The sequence below is a fragment of the Zeugodacus cucurbitae genome, chromosome 6 (assembly GCF_028554725.1).
Source record: "Zeugodacus cucurbitae isolate PBARC_wt_2022May chromosome 6, idZeuCucr1.2, whole genome shotgun sequence".
Lineage (NCBI taxonomy): Eukaryota > Metazoa > Arthropoda > Insecta > Diptera > Tephritidae > Zeugodacus > Zeugodacus cucurbitae.
In genome coordinates, this window is record NC_071671.1 from 43,164,950 (window position 1) to 43,185,535 (window position 20,586).

At 32.9% G+C, this 20,586-nt stretch overlaps 1 protein-coding gene across 5 annotated transcripts in view; it reads right to left on the minus strand.

Moving 5' to 3' along the window:
• Positions 1 to 20,586, minus strand: part of LOC105218702 (tyrosine-protein kinase Src42A) — a 108,966-nt gene that overhangs the window by 59,379 nt on the left and 29,001 nt on the right. Inside the window, exon 1 of one of the 5 annotated variants that reach the window (XM_011194442.3) lies at positions 1,414 to 8,063. The exons of 2 other annotated variants lie outside the window; for them this stretch is intronic. The gene's annotated coding sequence lies outside the window, so the exon portion shown is untranslated. Of the gene's footprint in view, positions 1 to 1,413; positions 8,068 to 20,586 lie in introns of those variants that run through there. 2 more of the 5 variants (XM_011194443.3, XM_054234007.1) reach the window with 2 other exon arrangements.

The following is a 20,586-nucleotide window of genomic DNA, read 5'->3' on the forward strand; positions in this document are numbered from 1 at the left end:
CATGGTATGCATTATGTAAAACAACTAAATTTAAATAGCCAGTAAACGGTAGAGAGAATAATTAGTAAGCAAAAGTGCAGATAATTAATGAAAGCGAAGAAAAATAAATGAAAAATATATATAAAAAAAAATTATAAAATAAAAGGATAGAAAAAAATATACAAAAATAAATTAAAAAAAAAAATAATTTAAATACAAAAGTAAAAAAATAAAAATGATAAACAAAATTAAAATAAAAAAATATAATTACAATAATGAATAATGAAAAAGAAATATTCAATAAAAAAGGCAACAATTTCTAGTTGAAAAACATTAAATAAGTAAATAAAAAATAATTTATGCGAAAATGCAGATTTCAAATTTGTAGAACCAGAAAAATAACCTGAATGGGAATAAAAAAATTCCATAACTTCTATTTGAAGAAATGTTTTCTTTAAAAATAGTATTAAACGCTTTAAAGGTGACTAAACAAAACTGGAATAATATTTTTAAATATTTTTTGTTAATTTAATGCTATATCTTTGTTTATGAGCAAGAAAACAAATGAATTAAAAATAAAAATATAGAAAATCAATTTTCTAATGCAAAACTGGCAAAAAGTCTCACGCAAACCCACGCAAAATGCACATAAACAAAAATAAATATAAAATATTAAAAAAATAATAATAAAGAAGAATCATAAGTAAAATAATATAAAAAAGTAAAAAAAAACACTTGAAAATATTATAAAAAAATTAAAAAATAAAATAAAATCTAATACAAAAAAATTAAATTAAAGAAGAAAAAATTAAATAAAAAATTAAAAAAAAAATAATAAAACGCATAATAAAACGCAAAAATAAAATAAATGAAGACCAAACACGTCAAAAAAGGTGGCACAAACACCTGTGCCACTGTAACGCAGCACAGCAGTAAAGCGCGCCTAATACACAGCTAATCAGCAACAACTGCAGCCAACCGTAGCACACAGAGTCTCGAAGTATTGGTGTTAATCAGTACATTTTTTATTTTAATTATGTATTTTTATTTATTTATTTATGCAGCTTTTTTAACACACAACTCGACGGCACAAAAAAGATAATAAAACTCACACACACACACACACGCAGAAAAACATTGAAGCAGGGCGTTAAAACGGAAATGGTCAATAGCCAAGCGAGTACAAGAAATAGAAACGATCAAGTGAAATACTGTTGCACTGCTGCACATTTCCGCTTGCTAGCCGAAAGCACTAACAGAAGTTAGTAGCAGTTGTTGTTATTTTTTTGTGCACCACACAAATTTTTCTTTGTTTTTGTGAATTTTCAATATGTGTTCGGCAAACGATCACTCTTTGGCAAAATAAATATGTTCAGTGGATTGCTTTAAACAATTTTTTTCCGAAGCAAATTAAACTCTTATTTCACTACTAACCACGTTAACTCGTTTTGTTGTTGGTGTACACAATTTATTTGAAAATATTTTTCTTTTATAAAAAATATTATTTTTATACAAATAATTCTATATTAAGTCAATCAAAAATTTTTTGCTCAACAATTTGCTTTTGGAAAAGCAAAAAATTAAAATTAAATTCACACGATTTGTTTGCACGATTGCGTTCGCACAACCGTTTTCCTCACCGTTTAGCAGACAACTGATTCGTTTGGGCCCTAACATGAGAGCTTTAACCGTTTCCTCTCCCCAATTTTTTAGTATTTGCTAATACTCACACCTATGCATCGGTCGAGCAGTTCGAACCGTTACGTTATACTGTAGTTGTGTGATCAATTTGTATTGCAGAGCACGGCTTTTGAGCCGCCCGCTAAGTTGTGAGTTAGTTAAACCGGGTTTCAGCCGCATACCATACCAATATACTGACAATATAGAGGCACATTCGCTCGTTTGCCACTTATCGATTTCGAAAAAAATGCACAGTAAAAAATTTACAACTTTTGCATTTCAATATGTAAGTCATGAAATCAATTGAAATCTTTGAAATGTGCGAAGATCACAATAACCTCATTTGTAGTAATTGCGATCGGGGCGTGTAAATGTTATAGTACGAGTACTCGGCCACTTTTAAACAAAATTTTTACAATGACATATTTTTTATATAATTTTCAATACAATGGGGTTCTAAAAACATGCCCCGGTGACCGGTTAATCATTTCAAAATGATCCTCGAGATGTAGTAGCGATCTTTATAATCGAGAGCTTCGACAAAATATTTTCATAAGAGAAAAACCGATTATTTTACAACCGTTGCATTTCCCTACCCTCACATTTTGTCAGAGGTGATAAAAAACTGTATATAATTATAGAAGAGTTTTGCAACAGATTTCATCTGGTTCATACCATCACTATAGCTTAGCTTGGACTCCCCTCGACTAAAAAACACTTCTTTCTACAACCAAAAACCAATAAGGAAGTAAGAATGCTTCTTGTAAAGTAGTCATGTTTCAAGGGTGTGATTCTATTACTTCATCTCTACATTATTAAGAAAATATTTCAATTTTCATAATTTTTAAATAAATTGTAAGCTAAAACCGTTCCGATAAGTTGAAATCAGATTCTTCTACTTTTATATTGTATATTTAGTCCTATTTAGTAAGGTTTTATAGTCGATGAAAGTCTGTCAACATTTCTTTCATATTAAGGAAATCAAAGTAAATACTGAAATTAGATAAAACGCACTCTAAAAGAAGCTTAGTTACAAATTGAAGATTTTTATTAATAGCTATTTCGCACAGGAGTTAATTGATCAATTAACCGGCCTTTACTCGATGAAATCGTTGATGTGGATTGATTTACCATACAAAATAAAATTCTTATTTTACTACACTAATCCTTAATCGAATACTAATCGAGCACACTATTAATGTAGTTGTAGTTATTTAAAAATAGCAATCAGGTGATGAAACTTACCAAATTCTTATGAATAGCAAAAAAATGAAGCTGATCATTAATCGAGTAGCCGGCTATGCGAAAGCCATAAAATGTATTCTCAGTTATAATCTTAATGTATTAAATTAATTTGGCTGTGCGAAAAGGTTAAAAATCTTCTAAGTAGTCTTTGCAAATTTACGTTTTATAAGATCTACATCATACTACAAGGAAACACTGAATTTTTGATGGTAGCTGTTAAGAAGCGACTTTTACTGTAAGAACTCTACAGTTTTAGAGTTGACCACGATCGAAATTTGAGTCTAGGATCTACAAAGTTACTAAACTAAGCTTTCAATATTAGGCTATACATAATATAAACTAACCTATTTGTACGCCTTTATAAAATTATATAACGTTGATATTTATGATAAGTTGATATTTACTATGAATCCTTTTGATCTCGATTTTCTACCACTTATAAGAAAATGCAATTTTAGAACATTATCTGTGAACCAAAAACTACAAATTTCAATAAAATTAAACCAAATCCATATGACAACCGAAAAAATTCCACTAGCAATCAATCAATATCCAGCAATCTACTTATGATTGAGTGCTAACTGAGTGCCACGTTGAGCTTGAGTGTCAGGTAAAAAGCAGTTTTACGCTCACCACCGCTTACAATTTTGCTCGTTAGCGAGCTTACGAGTAATATAAGACCGAACTCACAAAAATTTACCACAAATGTATGTGTGTTCGTGTTACGGTGAACCGCAGTGGGCTTGTAGTATACAGTTCCAACCGTTTGTTTGATGCGCTGTCTACAAATAGTGAAGTGCACGACAATTGCTATTTACAAAACCAAGCTAAAATAGTAGAAAACGATGTCTCTTTGGCCGATAGCTTGTTGACAGGTGACTTTTATTGCTTTTGCTTTTACCAAAGAATACAACAGCTGATTGTGTTTGCTTGGTTTGATGTCAAACAGCTGAGACAAGCTGGCGTTGAGAGCTCAATGCGCGCTCTCAGCATACTTAGCGCAGAGTTGCCAAGTAGCAGTATCAATGTTTCTTTATTGAAGGGTATTCGTACAGTATTTGTTTAAGCTATTTGTTGAATATAATGATATGTAATGGTTATTTTAGTTTTATAGTTTTAACAAAGCAACGCTAATGGGTAAGGTAGAACAATTAATCATTAGGTATTTCCGATGAGTATATCATAACTGACGGATATAGGATTTAATAATCCGATATGAGATCGTATGATTGTTACTTTAGCAGTCTTTTGGCATCACAATGGAACCTGCACAAATGGGGAACCTAACCTAATAGTATGTTTACATATGAAAATTATCTCGTTCTAAGCTCGTTCAATAATCTAACCGTTTACATATAGCAAAATGAGATTATCAATTGTCAAATGTGTTGTATTTGTTGTTGTGTTACACATCTTTTTCTCGCTGTCTCATACACAAAATAAAAAAATATATTTCCCCATAATTGTTCAATCTACGTAGCCTTAAAATATAGTATAGCCTCTCTCTGAACTATTTCCTTTATCAATTTTATTTTCTTTTCAGTAACTTTAACATCAGTTCTTGTTCGGTTGCGAGTATTCACTAGAAATTGCGGAATAAGCATAGTTACGACAAGGTCAGGAATCCTGTTGGACGCAAATTGCCATAGCTGTATGGAGGAGGAATAGAAAGGATAGGTGGAAACATTAAGTTATTTCTCCTCCTCCATCCTCCACCAGCATTCGACTGCCTGAGGTTAAAACAGCTCGGCAGCTGTACCTTTGATAAACCAAGCTAAATGACTTGAATGATCATTAGGTCAAAGTGGTCTCATAAAATCTGTAATAGGCTCAAATCTTTTTGTGAATCATACTTAGGAGATGGGTAACCACTGAACCTAACCTAACTTAACCTCACTTTAATACTCAAAATTCCTTCTAACTTATTCGACTGACTTATCTTGGTAGCAGAATCAAATTTTTTTTATTTTCGTGAGTAAGTCATAAAGTCAAACATATCACCAGTTTTAATAAGGCTCTATAGAGGTTGGGGACTTTCCGAATACAAAAAACTTTCAAGCTCTGCAGCTGAATGTGCAGCTTTTCATTAGAAAAATTGATTGAATGAATAGATTTTTATTTTCATTTTATTATAATTTGTATGTATGTATGTATATTCTGAATAATTAAATATTATTCAATAAAATTTTATTTGTTATTACTTTTATTGATCAACTGTGTCACTCTGTGTTACTGATGTCGGCGAACTGTCTAGAAGTGCAATGTAATAATTGCAGCATTTAATTTTTACCTATTATTATTTATTAACTATTATTTAAGCACATTTATTATTTCTAAATCAATAATTGTCTCTACAACCAGAAATCAATAACACAGAAAACACCGAATAAAATCGCCAGCAATGTAAGAAATGTTGTGTGTATATTATGTATGTGAGAACACAGGAAAACAGTACTTTGAACCTAATTAATGTGCACTACAGCGACGTCATCGCATTGATTTAATAAATGTCAAATGCTTGAATGACATTAAGTCGCGCGACTAAAGTTGTGTAATCAAGTTTTTTTTTTCTTCTACTTAATGTTGCAGCAAGTTTTTGCCTTCAATTCTAACAAGCACGACAAACGCACAGACTTATTTGTGACGTAGAGACGTTTAAATGGTCACATGTCTATATGTATGTGATGTGTACATTGACATAACAACGGTGAGTGATGATGCATCAAAGTAAACATCAACATTAGTGTCAACTCTACAAAGCTAACAGAGCCTCAGCGTTTGACAACAACAGCAACAAAAGCAAAATCAACAAAGTACGTAACGTTAAAAGTAAATTATTATTACGGTTATCACAGCAAACAATATCACCAGCCAGAAAGCCAGCCAGCCCGCAAATGACAAGCACAACAAGTGACTAAAAGCAAACGCTGGTCTCTATGTGTACTCGTATTTAGATTTCGGTACATAAATATTTTGAAATGCTAATGTATGTGTATGTTTGACTATGTTTGCCTACGAGTTGTTTGATTAGAATGTTCGTTAATGAACTTAAGATTTCATACAAATTTGCTCTGCCGGTCAAATTAACGCTTGGCGCGTAAGGCAGCAATTCAGTTATTAAGTGATTAAGTGTGTGTTGAAGATGATTTTAACTTAGTGGCAGAGTTTGTGTGGGATTTTCCCTTTAGCCATATTTAATGCTGTACATACTCGTATGTATGTATGTATTCGTATTCGCCTTGCTTGCTGTTGCCAACATGAAGTGGTACCCATCCGTCAGACAATCACTTTTAAGAGTTTAATTCCATTTAAGCTCAAGATTAATTGAATGCAGCAATGCGTCGTCTGTTTAAGTAACGGTAATCGACAGCGTGGCTTGGAGTTCTGCATCATGAGCTTTTAATGGCATTAAATATGGATTGACAATATGAAATGATAATTTACGGACATAAAAGCATACATACATACGTATGTACATATATAAGAGAGGGCAATTTTGCACAATTTTGAACTGCCTGGCTTAATTTAGTCAAATTGTGGGATTATTTATTTTGTATAATTTTGTTTTGGTGAACCATTTTATGTAATGTTTAAATGTAGCGATTTACTTTCCTTTCTTAAAAATATTTTATTGTTGTAAGCTAGATGTACTAGATGTTCACCAAAGTTCAAAAATTTTACGGATAAGAAGTAAGTTCAGGAGCTATTAAGCTAATCCAAGCGATCTTGCTTAATATTCGGAATATTTTCTATAAAGATTATCTGAATAACAGAAGTAACCATATTTATCTAATTATCGATTTACTGATATATGTATAACGGGTGATCCACGTAAGGGTACTTTTTCCAATAGCATTTTTTGACAGATAACGTGCGAACCGTTTCAAGTTGGCATTTCTTTTCTTTGGCATTTCATGATAGAAAGATAAATAATATGTTGCGCAAGCTTCGCTCAACTAATGGTCAACATAATCGGCATACTGAGCGTACTATTCGCAATACCATGACCAATTTTAAGACCCATCATTCATTATTGGATAATATTCGACCGAATAGACCACGACCAGCAGGCACTGAAAAAAATATAGCAGCCGTAGCTGAGAGTATACACAAAGTCCGTGGAGAGTCGATTCGGCGCCGTTCGCAGCAACTTAGACTGATGTATGGAACGACTTGGTGCATTTACGCCGAGAACTTAAATTAAAGCATATAAAAAATACAGCGACATCGCTTCGCTCTATTGGCTATAGGCTAAGTTCCAAGAAGATCCGACGTTTTCGAGCCAAATTCTGTTCAACGATGAGGCTCATTTCTGGCGCAATGGGTATATAAACGAGCAAAATTACCGAATTTGTTACGAAGAGCAACCTGAAGAGGTTCAAGAGCTGCCATTTTATCCAGAAAACATAATGGTATGGTGTGGTTTGTGGACCGTTGTAATCATCGGTCCATTTCCTTTTTCTCAAAAGGAGGCCGGTGAGAACGTAACTGTCAATGGCGACCGTTATCGCGCCATGATAACCGACTATTTGATGCCTGAAATTGAAGCTCGTGATATCGAATAGTCGTTGCACAAAAAAGAGTGTTCCCCTTACTGGGTATTCACGTTTTAGAGCGTTAATGTTTTCGAGAGCGTTAATGTGAGTGTGCGCTATAGTTAGGTCTCCTTAAAAATATGTAAAAAGCTCAGAACTCTTGCATATTGAAACCACAAATAATCAAAAACAAAATAAACAAAAAATGGAGTCAATAAACCAACTGGGATACTTTCATTGCCGATTAATTAGCCGATTGAATGAATCAAATTGGGTCAGAATTCGGGTTTTAATGAGCCCGTTAAATTACAATGGTATTTACAGTACAAACAAGATTTAAACGAATTTTACTTTTCCACAACTAATTATGGCGCTTTTCGGGTGAAGCATTACAGTCAAGGCATAACTTGTGCATCATCCAACGACACCGGGCAGCTGCATACGGTTGACCTAATTTACGCTATCCCGCATTTCAAGTACTTACCTGTTGGTGGTGAGTGCACACAAAACTGTCGATCTAAAAATAATTCTAAAGCGCAGATTGCTGCCCATACATACGGTATAGATACATATATGCATGTCACGTGACGTTGCAGGTTTTGTCGAAAGGTCAATGCATAGTGTGGGTACTTACCTAAAAGAGAGGATGAAAAGAAATAAATAAAATGTTAGTAATTTTTTTACAAATATTCAAATTCGAATAAACATACGCACAGACACAGATACACACAATCACCGCAATACAAGTTTGGGATTTCTTCGAAAAGCTGAGTGCTGAAATCATGCGACGTACACGTGATACAAGCACCCGTGAACAGTGGATCAAGCAACGATTAATTGCGTCGAGACATGAGAAGCCCAAACTGACCACAGAGCGAACAGCGAACAGAGTTGGAAAAAACAACATTGTAGCCGAAATTCAAATTAATGTGGCGACCTACACAAAAATGCACGGAATTTATTTATCTGCTCATTTTCGACAGCAAGTAACAGTAAAACTTTGGAAACAACACAGCCGAATTACGAAGATGAAGTAGGTAGTAGAAGAAATAAAGATGATATGTGGACATACATATGTATGCGAGGTAAGAAATTGCTGGATCAAGCCTTGATGATGCTAAATGGGCATGCAATCGAAATTAAGGGCCTACTAACAGAGGAAAATTTGTTTGGTGCATATAGCCGGCGATAAGGGCAAAAGCCCGCTTGGTCTGGGTCAGCGAAAGGCATGTTTGCCAACGCGTATCCGCATACAAGCGCCCTGAAGACGCTTGGTCGTCGCTTGGGCAGACTAAGTAAGAGAAAAGGGCAACGAATTTATGGAATATGTATAACAATCAACATATATTGGGTAGCACAATTAATTGTGCTGTCAATAATTTATCAAACATGTGTTAAACAAAGGAGCATCACGACGTGTAGACGTTAGGGCGTGGCGTATTGGCGGAAATGTACGATAGCAATTAAACTAACAGCAGTTAAAAAACTAAAATGGAAATTTTGTTTATAGTAATGCAGGCAGGTAAACTACAATAGACTGGCAAATTTGCTATTTTGCGCTTACAAATTTATTTGAAATTCGTGCATACGAATTAACTAATGATCAGCGCAACAGTGAGACACAGAAGTTTGCGTACATAAATATTAAATATTTCCGAAATATACGTAAGATTGCCAAGGTAAAAACATGGAAGCCAACTATGGAGTAAATTAAGAATATGAATCTATTCCGGCCATAAATACTGTATTTTAAATATCACAGCGACATGGAAAAGTTCCCAGAAAGTTTCTATGTAAATTATATATAACTTCATTGCCTTCTTACATTTATGAGCTTCCAACAATAAAACGAGCTTTCACCTTTGCTAAGAAGCTTTTTCATTAAGTATTTAGCTGACTTAATCAATACTATTATTTTCCTGTTTCTATGTGAATTATATATAACTTCATTGCCTTCATACATTTATGAGCTTCCAACATAAAACGAGCTTTCACCTTTGCTAAGAAGCTTTTTCATTTAGTATTTAGCTGATTGAATCAATACTTTTATTTTCCTGTGTTAATGTGAATTATGTAAAACTTTATTGGTTTCATACATTTATGAGTTTCCACCATAAAACGAGCTTTTACTTTTACTTAAAAGCTTTTCTTTCTAATTTTTAGCTGATTGAATCTATACTAGTATTATGCTGGTACGCAACTGGGCATCAATGCCTCTTATAACAGAAGCCGTGTCCGGTATAGCGGGGAAGAGTCCTCAAAAAATCAATAAATAAATATTTTATTCTACCGGCAATTTATAATATAAATATTTTCTCGCGGCAGTGACTCATATCCCCTTAAAATAATATAATTTTAAAGAAAAAATTAAGTTTTTCCACTCCCATGTCACTGCTTATTTGAAGTCACATTTCCTTCTTTAATTATTATTTAAATGTGGTTATATACAGCAATGTTTATATTACTCTATAAGCTAATTATTTTAAACTCTATTCACATGTTTCAATTAGTTGCTCGGACAATAACTAAAATTTTACTTGATTTTATTAGTTTGAAACAGTTGTTATTGTTTACGAGATACACCTGACTAAACCTTTCATCTAGCAAAAAGCGTAAATTTAAATGAAATTGAAGTTTGAGTTAAATTCAAATTTTTTAAAACTTTTCGGCTTTAAGTATCACACTTTCATTTGGAAGTATCTCTGCCCAATTTTTTAATTTAAACACTATCGAACCGTCACTACGCTTTGGCTTCTACTATAGTAAAATCATTGTTTTGGTAGAAGATACTCAAATAGTGCTGCCAGAAACTATATTGGAATGTTACAAGTCCATATGATCTGTCTTGCTCTGAGCTATCTTCATTCTGATTACCACAAAATTCTGATGTTAATTTGTTTCAATAAACTTCAAAGAAATCATTAAGCTTCGTAGGACATGTAAAATGCATACATATATCCAGTGTTTTTGAGGTGTATTAGGAGTAGTCACATATCAAAACTGGATAGATAACATCTTAAGTTGTCCTAAATTACATGATATGATAGGTAATTGTCTCCGAATAATGTTAATCAATAATACTCGGATGGTGGTCAGTAAAAACAGGCCGCTTCGGACCCATATTTATAGACGATAGGGATCGTAAACTTGGATAACTATTTAAATAAACGAACGCATATACTTTAAATAGAGAGCATAGAACCAAAAGTTATCGGATATGTTTAGGGGGTAATAAAACTGCAGAACATAATGTCTAAAAAACCTAAATTGCCTATCAAGCAGCTTTATATATACTTTTTGGAAACACTTAAATTTAATAGCTATACATAATTTAATTTAGGCTAAGTTCTGCATCAGTGCTGAACTTGTAAGTATGGATGAGAAGACCCTCATTGGTCACCAAAACGCTTTAAGACTTTTAGAAATCTGTTGAGGTGAGTGATATCGATCGCAGCCAATTCGATAGATTCAATGAATATATCCAAGTTGTTTTAAAAGTCAAGAATATTAAAAGGACATGAAAGGCATCAATGTGGCGTCCCTTTTCCATAATCATTTATATTGTTGATCACAGATTTCTGAAATTCACTATTTGCTTATGCCCTATTTGCTTGCTTAATTATTTTCTATAAATTTTGTTGTATGCTTTGTGCTTTTTATTGTAAGTCCACATATTTTTGCAAACACACTGTATGAGCTAGAGCGCACACGCGTAATCGATTATTTGGTTGTCACCTGTTGACAGCCGATTTGTAATTAGCATACATTTATGGCAGTCTGCCCATAATTGAAATGCTCTATTTTTACTTTTTACGGGTGGAGAAACATTTTTCGAAAGTGCTTCCTGACTTCCACGAGAACAACAACAACAACAACAGCAATCACAACAAACATTATTATATAGTCTATTTTTAACAGAAATAAATCGGAAATTTGAGTATTAATTTGTGCATTCAGCAATTAGCACCTTAATTTACAACACCAAATCATTTAACCGAAAAAAGCGGAGGGTGGCAAGTGATGACAAAAATATGAAATTATGTACTACAGGGTGCGAATAAGGAAGAGTTATGCAAATATTTTCGTTTGACCATAACTCATCATAATCGCTTAATTAAAATACTATAATAATTATTGTTTTTGTTTATTATTTAAACTGTTAACAATACTTCATTACTACAACAGGTGACAAAAACAACAATAAACATATATGTATTCGGCGGCCGATATTAAACAAAATAATAGAGAATTTGTTGTGATGGGTCACTGACATTTTCGCTAGATTTCAATAACAAGTTTAATTGACATTTCTAGTCAGCTACATTTGAGCCACCCAAAACCACAACAACAACACAAAAGTAATAAAAAACAAAATCGAACGTGTGCTAAAATGTTGCGAAAAATTCAGCAGAAAAGCATAGAGGGGGGGGAGCGGAAAATGTTGACTTGTATATATTTCTCTACATATGTATATATATGGTATAAATATGTATACATATATATGTATTTTATCTTTTATTTTGGCATTAAAAATAATTCACTTTTCGGCGACAATATTCGGCAGACACAAGTGTAAATACGGGAAGCAAATAAAGAAAGATTACAAAACTTCTGGAACAGCTGCTGTAGTATTTAACCTTGTTGTATGGTAGACAATTTTATGAATGAATAATTTAATTGATATTATGCGAAATCGTTCCGCGATGACAGAGATATCTAGATGAATGGAGAATGGCAAAAATATTGTACTTATTATACAAACGAATTAGAGATCAGAATCAAGTACAGTGGAACTTCCATAACTCGAACTTCTATAAGTCGAAGATCTCCATAACTCGAACACTTGAATTGGCAATAGAAGGCAACTTTAATACAAATTTCCTTCCATAAATGGAACTTTTTGGTCAGGGCATGATCCTCTATATCGTACGGAGGCGAATAAAAACAATGATATCACCCTTAAGGACTGCATAAATCATGTAACAAAGGCATGGAATACAAACGTCAAGAGCCAAACAAATGCATAGCAACAAACAAAATTACAGAATACATGTTTTAACGTATGTACATTAAACTTTCTGCGAAGTAAATAACTACAACTGTGTATAAGTCTAGATTTTACAGTTTTTTGAAACATGTATGTTTTAGTGAAAATTCTATAACTCGAAGTCTCTCTCACTCGAAATTTGTTAATTATAGTGATTCGAGTTAGAGAAGTTCCACTGTATTAAGAAAAAACATTTTTTTAATATAGGCTGACATTTTTTTATTGGTTTATATGAGTGGGAGAGAGAATTTTATGTAACCTTCAAAAGACATGTGTGTAAATTTCACAGCTATAAGTTCTTGAGATCTAGCATTTTGAATGACGCCGTCACAATTGATCCTACACAACAACGAAGAAGTGTTTTGTGTTGTATTTAAGCTGGATTTTGCGTTTTTTTTTTGTTATTTTGTATTGATGGTAGAGCATTTTAAGCCATTTTTGAGATCATCACGATGGAGGAAAGTTTGAAAAACACAGTTTTGAGAAAAACGCTCCAACTCGAAAAGTTCTTGTCATTTTTTTGAGAGGAATAATGTATTTTAGATTTAGACCTATTTCTGTCTAATTTCGACCAAATGTTATATATGAAATCTCCATCGAACGTGGAATCGAACGATTTTGGAAAATCATATACTGAATATTACATGATCCTCAAGCTCCGTCAATATAATAGTTGAGATAATATTGCACAACTAAAATTATCAGTAAAAAGATTCTAAACTCTTCATGATCATCAGATGTGAAATTCCTAATTGTTTGGGTGTTTTTCCTAAGGACCCCAAAATATATATTATATATAAACATGAACAATGGATCAAGATATTGAAGGAAAATGATGCTGTGCAGATTTTCGACTGACAGCAATAGGAATATGAGGTCTCGAGTGACAAGGATATGATATAGACTATTTGTCGTGTTATACGAAGGGTGCTGAAACTTATTTCAAGTACAGTACTGTTATAAAAAAGTTGAGATATATATTTATATATCCTACTTGAAGTACAAAGTCATAAAAAACAGAACTTGTGAACAAAAAAAGGAGTCCGTACGAATGAATTGGGGCAAATGAAACACTTTTCATAACTTACCTTTAAAAATAAATGGAAATCTCCACATTGCAACCGAAAACATAAACAACAATTTGCCGAAAAAAATTAGTAATGCGGTTTGCAACACGCTATAAATCACATGCGCTTGTCATATGTCATCATAAAAATCTAATATCCTTTTTTATGGCACACCCGAATCGATGACTACCAATTAAGAAAACGGAAAACCGTGGCGTGCGTTGTGGCAGCAGTAGCGCACGAGAGCTACTGACAGCATGCAAAACAAGCTGACGAACATGAAAGTGGAAAATTTCGACACACAATGAACCCGAACGACCTTAACGTTAGAATACGAGTGCTGATTACTTAACATTTAGGTTGAATTACGTAATTATATAGAATGCAAAATTCGCAATGGAGCAATTATTTATGAGTAGGGTGGGAGGTGTATAATAAAGGTAGCATGTGAATAAATTGTAACAGCTGATCGTGTAGCAGAGTCGCATAGCGATTTTACAATGTTACCGCTGACAAGTGGCAAATAAAATAAAAAAATAATGACTTTTGAACGGGCTAATTGCCTATAGAAATTCATAAATATATACTATATGTATCGAATATTCACCTATATCTGTATGTATTGTTTACTTGTTTGCGTAGGTGATTCACCGCTTTCATTGTCAAGAGAGGCACAGCACGCCTAACATGTCGCTGTGGCTATTGAAAATTCGCGAATTAATTTCGTGTTTTTTTCTGAACGCCATTGGGCGCATACTTAATATTTTGCCAGCTATGCCTAGAAAACTAACGTGCTTACCAGCACACATATAGTATATAGTAGTTATTTATATTTTTTTTTACTTTACTTCATTGCATGCTTTCGAAAATAATTTGCGTATCGCCCGCTGCCTGCAAGCGCGTTTTATTCGCACACTCTGTCGCGTAAGTACTCACATAGAAAGACGCTCATTTGTTTGTTTACCTGTGGGCTTGTACGTTTTGCGGGCTATCTTCCGGTGCGGAAGGAATATCATGAGCCGCTTGTATGAGAATTGTAATTTTCGCAAAAATATTTATATTTTTTAGCACCCGCACAACTACATCGGTAGCGACGCTGGCATAATATTCCGCATACTGTCAATTGTCAATTAAATTTTATTTATAGAGTTTTTCATATTTATTGTGTTGTTTTTTTGTTTCTTTCATATTGTTATTATTGTCATTTGCGAAATTCAATGTCAATTAAACGAGATCGCCGTTTGCATACTAACTTCGTTTTTTATGTGAATTATCAAACGCACTTTTGTCGTTTCTTTCAGAATAAGGCGCAAAAACAGTGCAGTTCCTATGATGGAGAATCATTGTTATCTCTACAATTGATCTAATGAGACCATATGAATTGTTTTACGCGATATTTTGATATACTGCAAGCTAATTTTCAAAGCTAATGTTGCGTAGTACTTGAAAGAGATGCCAATGAACTCACCGATAGCGATAGTTTGGTGCTGGAAACAACAATTCGACTAATGATTACCAAAACAAAGAGATGGTAACTGATATCATATAATATGGGAGAAAAGTACTGGGAATTTAATTTCGTGAGGACCGCAGATTATTTTTTGTAGTTTTCCGAATAGAATCCATGTTATGCTTTTACACATATTAAACATTTAAATGAAGATTTCAAAGATCTCACCGAGGTCTTGAAACACTAAGTCGGCTATCTGTTCGCCGAATCAATGAAATCACGATTAATGATTTAATAAGCCAATATGCCACAAAACTTGAAATTATCATATTGACATACCATGTAAAGTAGAGCTCTTGGTATTCGACTAATCGTCTAACCGAACCGAATAGGGCATTATTCGAATAATAATATTCGGTTTGCACTATTCGGATAATCGTCAGTCATCGACTATTCGATTAACCGCTCATTTTCGACTATTAGGTTAACCGTTCGTTGTCGACCATTCGAATAGTGAAAGTTCATTAAATTTCAATGTTTATTGAAAAATATGAAACTCATGAAAAATGCGAACAATTGACATTTTCACAAATAAAAACAAACAAAAATCAAAGGCTGCTTGGATTTCAAACAATTTTCATTTATTCAAATGCTCCCAGCGGAGCAACTATTCGAATAGTCGCAGCAGAACAGCTATTCAAATAACCGTAGTAGAACGTTGAACATTGCGACTAATCGAATAGTACTAACCGGTTAATATTCGTTACAAACCGGATATTCGAATAATCGGTTTTCAGGTTAATGGAATAATTTTAAGAGCCCTAATGTAAAGCTATATTTTGCATTTTGAAATATATAAAAAAAACTTCATAGTAATAACAATAACAAAATCATCATATTTTGCCACTTTATTACTCTCAAAAGTAAAGATAGCCCCGCTTGGTCTAATCAGAATCCCGCCTATTAGAATGTGTAGCACTTCTACACCTACTCCTGGTGTAGAAATTTGGGACTCATATGAGGAACGCATCGACCAATCTGGAATTTATCAGAGTGCTGCGAATAATGGAGTCGTATACATCGACTCGGGAGGATACAACAGACCATAGGACGCAGCACACATGTACCTCTATAATCATTCTATTATATTCTAATTGAAATACAGTCAGCGTCATATTTCATCGTACGGCACTCTAAAATCTAATTTTCCGTTTTTAATCCATTTAAATGAAAAAAGTTCTTCTATGAACTGATCAAAATAAGAAACAAAATATATTTCATATTCCAGTTATAAAAATTATTTGCAAACTAAATGTAAAAACTCAAAAATTGGCCTAATGTTCAAAGTTGGTGCGTCATAATTCATCGTACGGCATTGTTTATCCTTACTTTTAAGAGTTTCTTGTTATAATTAAAAAAAAAATAGCTTCAACATAGAAGTGGAATCAGTTTATCACGTGCTGTGAAGTGGACCAGTGGTTATTTCTATTTTGACAAGAATGGAGAAAAGATATGAAACTTCCTCAGATTTTAGAGAAATTGTGATATAATAACGAAAAGAAGCAAAATCAATGAGAGAAATTGATAAAACTACCTCTAAATATAAGTTTACAATACAGCACATACTAGATTTGTTTATAAAAATAATAATAGAGAATAAAAAAATGGATCGAGAGGCGCGCGAACACTTAATGAAGGACATAATTAGGGATATGACACGAAGAAATGGCCGTGTGAGCTGTTCAGAAATATGTAGTGAAGTGAAAAAAGCTTCGGAAATATGGTTGAGCAAGTATACAATTCAGACAACATTTTGGCGTAATGGTTATCTTCAAATTATCATCACCAACAGCGCGATGAGCACCGTCTATATCTGAATCGAACAGTCGAAAACGTATAACTTTCGCAAATCAGCACTTGAAGAAGGGTATTGACATTTGACAGACAGTGCTTTCACAGACGAAAGCATATTTAATCTTTTCGGCGATGATGGACCATAAAAAGTTTAGTGAAAACAGGACACAACGCTTCTTACTAAAAATTTGCGAAGTACTGTTAAATATGGTTCAAGAAACTTGATTCTTAAGGGATGTATGACAGTTTCTGGAGTTGGAAAGCTGATCTTTATTAGAAGAAAAATAGACAATGACCAATATTAGAAATTTTGAAGCAAAATTTAAAGCAGTCAGTTGAAAAAAAATGGGCTTAACTGATGCTTATGTTTTAAAACAACTCAACGACCCAAAGCATACTGCATATTTGGTTCGCGAATGGATGCTATATAATACGCGAAACAGCTTCCCACCTCTCCACAAGGCCTGGACTTCAATCCCATTGAATACTTAAGCGATTACATGAAAAAGAATTTTTAAAAACATACAATTTCGTATGTGTCACTTCAAAAAAGGGCTTAATAGAAGAGTGGAACAAAATACCGACTACTTTTACAGTTACACTCATATCTTCGATGCTAAATAGAATGAAAGACCCACAAACTACTATATTTTAAGTTTCTAAACAAATGTATCGCGTATAACATAATAGTAAAGATATTGATTACATAAATGTGTAACGTACAATAAAATATGACGTAAAAAAATTGTTCAATTTAAGCTTTTTTTAATTTATCATTTTTATTTTGAAATATATTCAATCAATTTTCATATAAATTATACTATTTCCAAGTTTTCTATTATCTATAGAAGAACTTTTTTCATTTGAGTGGATTAAACGAAAACTATGAAATTTTTATTTTAGAGTACCGTACGATGAAATATGACGCTGACTGTATGTACAAAATGTAAATGAGTGTGTTTTGTTTGGCCCATATAAATCTTTTTGACAGAAAGATTATCTCTTTTGCCTTGAGCTCTGCACAGGTTCGACGAGTGGTGGCTTCCTTTTTTCTTTACAAATAACCCCACAAAAAAAAGTCTGGGGAGTCAACTCTGGAAAGAAAAGTTGTCAAGCAATGTCATTAGACACTTATATTTTCTGAAACTGACGCTTTATTCACTGCAGTCTTATTGAAACTAGTAACCGTTATAAGTTTATTGTCTTTTTAAAGCATGGAAGATTTTGGCGAGATATGAATTAGGAGTTATTTAAGCAATTAAGCCTTATAAAGGAACATTTTTTGTATTGATTGTTTCAGCAAATAATTGGTATAGGATTGTTTAGTAAAGGCATTTCCGGTTGACGATGGTTGACGAAGCAAAAGTTGTGGGATTTTTAATATACTATCTGATAAAATCTAGAAAATGAACACTGTATTAATTTAATAACGCAGAAATTATTATTATGAAATCACGATATTGCGAAATACGCGAATTATCAGCAAACATTTCCAAAGAAAGCGACATTATTTATTTACATACAATATATGTACTATGCAATATAAGGAAATCGAAAGTGTGTAATAAGATGTCAGCAAAAACAAATATGCATAATTGTGAGCAACTTCTCAAAAATACCACCAAGGCTGTTCGAAAAAGTCAACAATCGCTTGTGATATCATCAAAAAGTGGGGGAAAATATTTTATTTAATATTTAAATAAGCAATTAACAGCTATTATGACGGATAGCTTGAAATGATTTCAGAGGAAATTGACAAAATAAGAAAATATAGAAGAGGCGCTTAAAATTTATAAGGAACCCAACTTAATGACAATGGCCGAAAAATCTCAGAAATTGCGCGAATTTCAACTTAAGCCAAAAACCCGTAAGTATCAAGGGATAAAGAGAAACGGAAAAAAATTAAAACCAAAATATAACCATGAATTTACTTAATTTGTATTTATTGCACATTTCTGCGTAAATTTTCAGACTAAAGTGTTTAAAATCGTATGTATTTTGGCTCACTTTTATCTTAAGTCGCCTATCAACAGTGATTTTGTTTAAGAAATCAAGCGCCAAAGTAAAAAATAAACAACCAAGTGGCGTCAGCGTCAAACAACTTGCATATGAATCAGATTTTCAACTAACGAATGATACTACGAATTACAGAGAATTTCAAAGTGCTTATTAACCCATTAGCAGTAGAGATGACCTAACTACTTACACAACTAAAATCGGCATTTATTGATGATCTGGACAATTTTGGATCTGAAAGTTTTCAATGGTAAACTAGTAGACTGTCCCAATTAGATCCAAATCCAAGAAATGTTCGAAAAAAATAATAATCAATTGTGGAGTAATAGAAGTGAGTACTAGAGCAGAAAATCAGTCAAGTTTTATACTGCTCCTAGCGATTATCTTTCCTTGAAGCTGATATATTTGATCGTTTATTTCGAATACATCAAGCTATTTTCGAACATGAAAATTCGAAAGCATTTCTCTCAATATTTTTAAATATTTTCTTTATCATTATTTTTCCCATTAAGGTACAAAAACAAATTTATTATTTTATTAATTTATCAAAAAAATCATATAAAAAACTCAAATTTTTTGGAAAAAAAAAATAAAATAAAAACCTCACCACTAAAGGGTTAAGCAATGAACCTGTTCGCATGGATTCTCCCGGCAAAAGACAGCAAACAACAACTTCATACCGATGGTTATTGTCACATAACAAATTTTTTGAGCTTTTGAAATGCAATTCGTAGAATCCAGGCGGCAGTAAAATAACACAAATAGTTTTGTTTCCGGTTATTCATAATTTAATTTTGGTTAATACAAACATGATGCTGAATAATTTGTACGGTTATTAGACTTGATGATGACGTCAATCTTTGCAGTTGCGTATTAACAAGTCAGACGACCTAATAGCGGTGCATTCCCCGCGGTTAGGTAAAGTCATTAATGCAAAACAGATGGCAAAGTTGCATGTGACTTGGAGTGACGTATGGCGCCACGATAAAGTTCACTGACATACCGGCAGAAATTTGATCAAAAACTATTTTGTAATGCCTATTCAAAACTGACTAATCGCCCATTGTACAAACGATGTTTCGGTATATATTTACATATTAAGTATTTGAAACCTTACAGTAGTTGATTAAGCATATTTTAATCTTCAAAACAAAAATATATAAATTTCAAATGAAAAAAGTACAAACAAACAAAATTAATGCATTCCATTTATTTTACTTTAAAATTTTCCTCGAAATCATCATTTATAAAATGTTTAAGATAGACATAATTTTATATTTTTTTAATGTACAGGTGGCTAACGCCTTATTGGAATCAGCTGGTGATTAGTTACAAATCATTTAAGTCAAACCAATACTCTCGGCTTTTTAATTGAGTAGAGAGATACCTGTTTAATAGCCTTTTCACACATTGATTAATTGATCAATTTACTGGGCTTTGCTCTATTAGATCGCTGATTTTAATCGATTTACCATACAAAATAAAAATCTTAAATTACTAAATTAATTCTTAATAGAATACAAATCGAATTGGAACTGGAATGCAACTCTTTGGATTATTGTCCACACTATAAAATTGGTTGTGTTTATTGATAAAATAGGAATCAGCTGATAAAACTTACCCACTTCTTATGAACAGCAAAAACAAAAATGTATAACTGATCGTTAACCGAGTTGCCGGCTGTGCGAGAGGCAAAAACTGGTTCCTAAATTA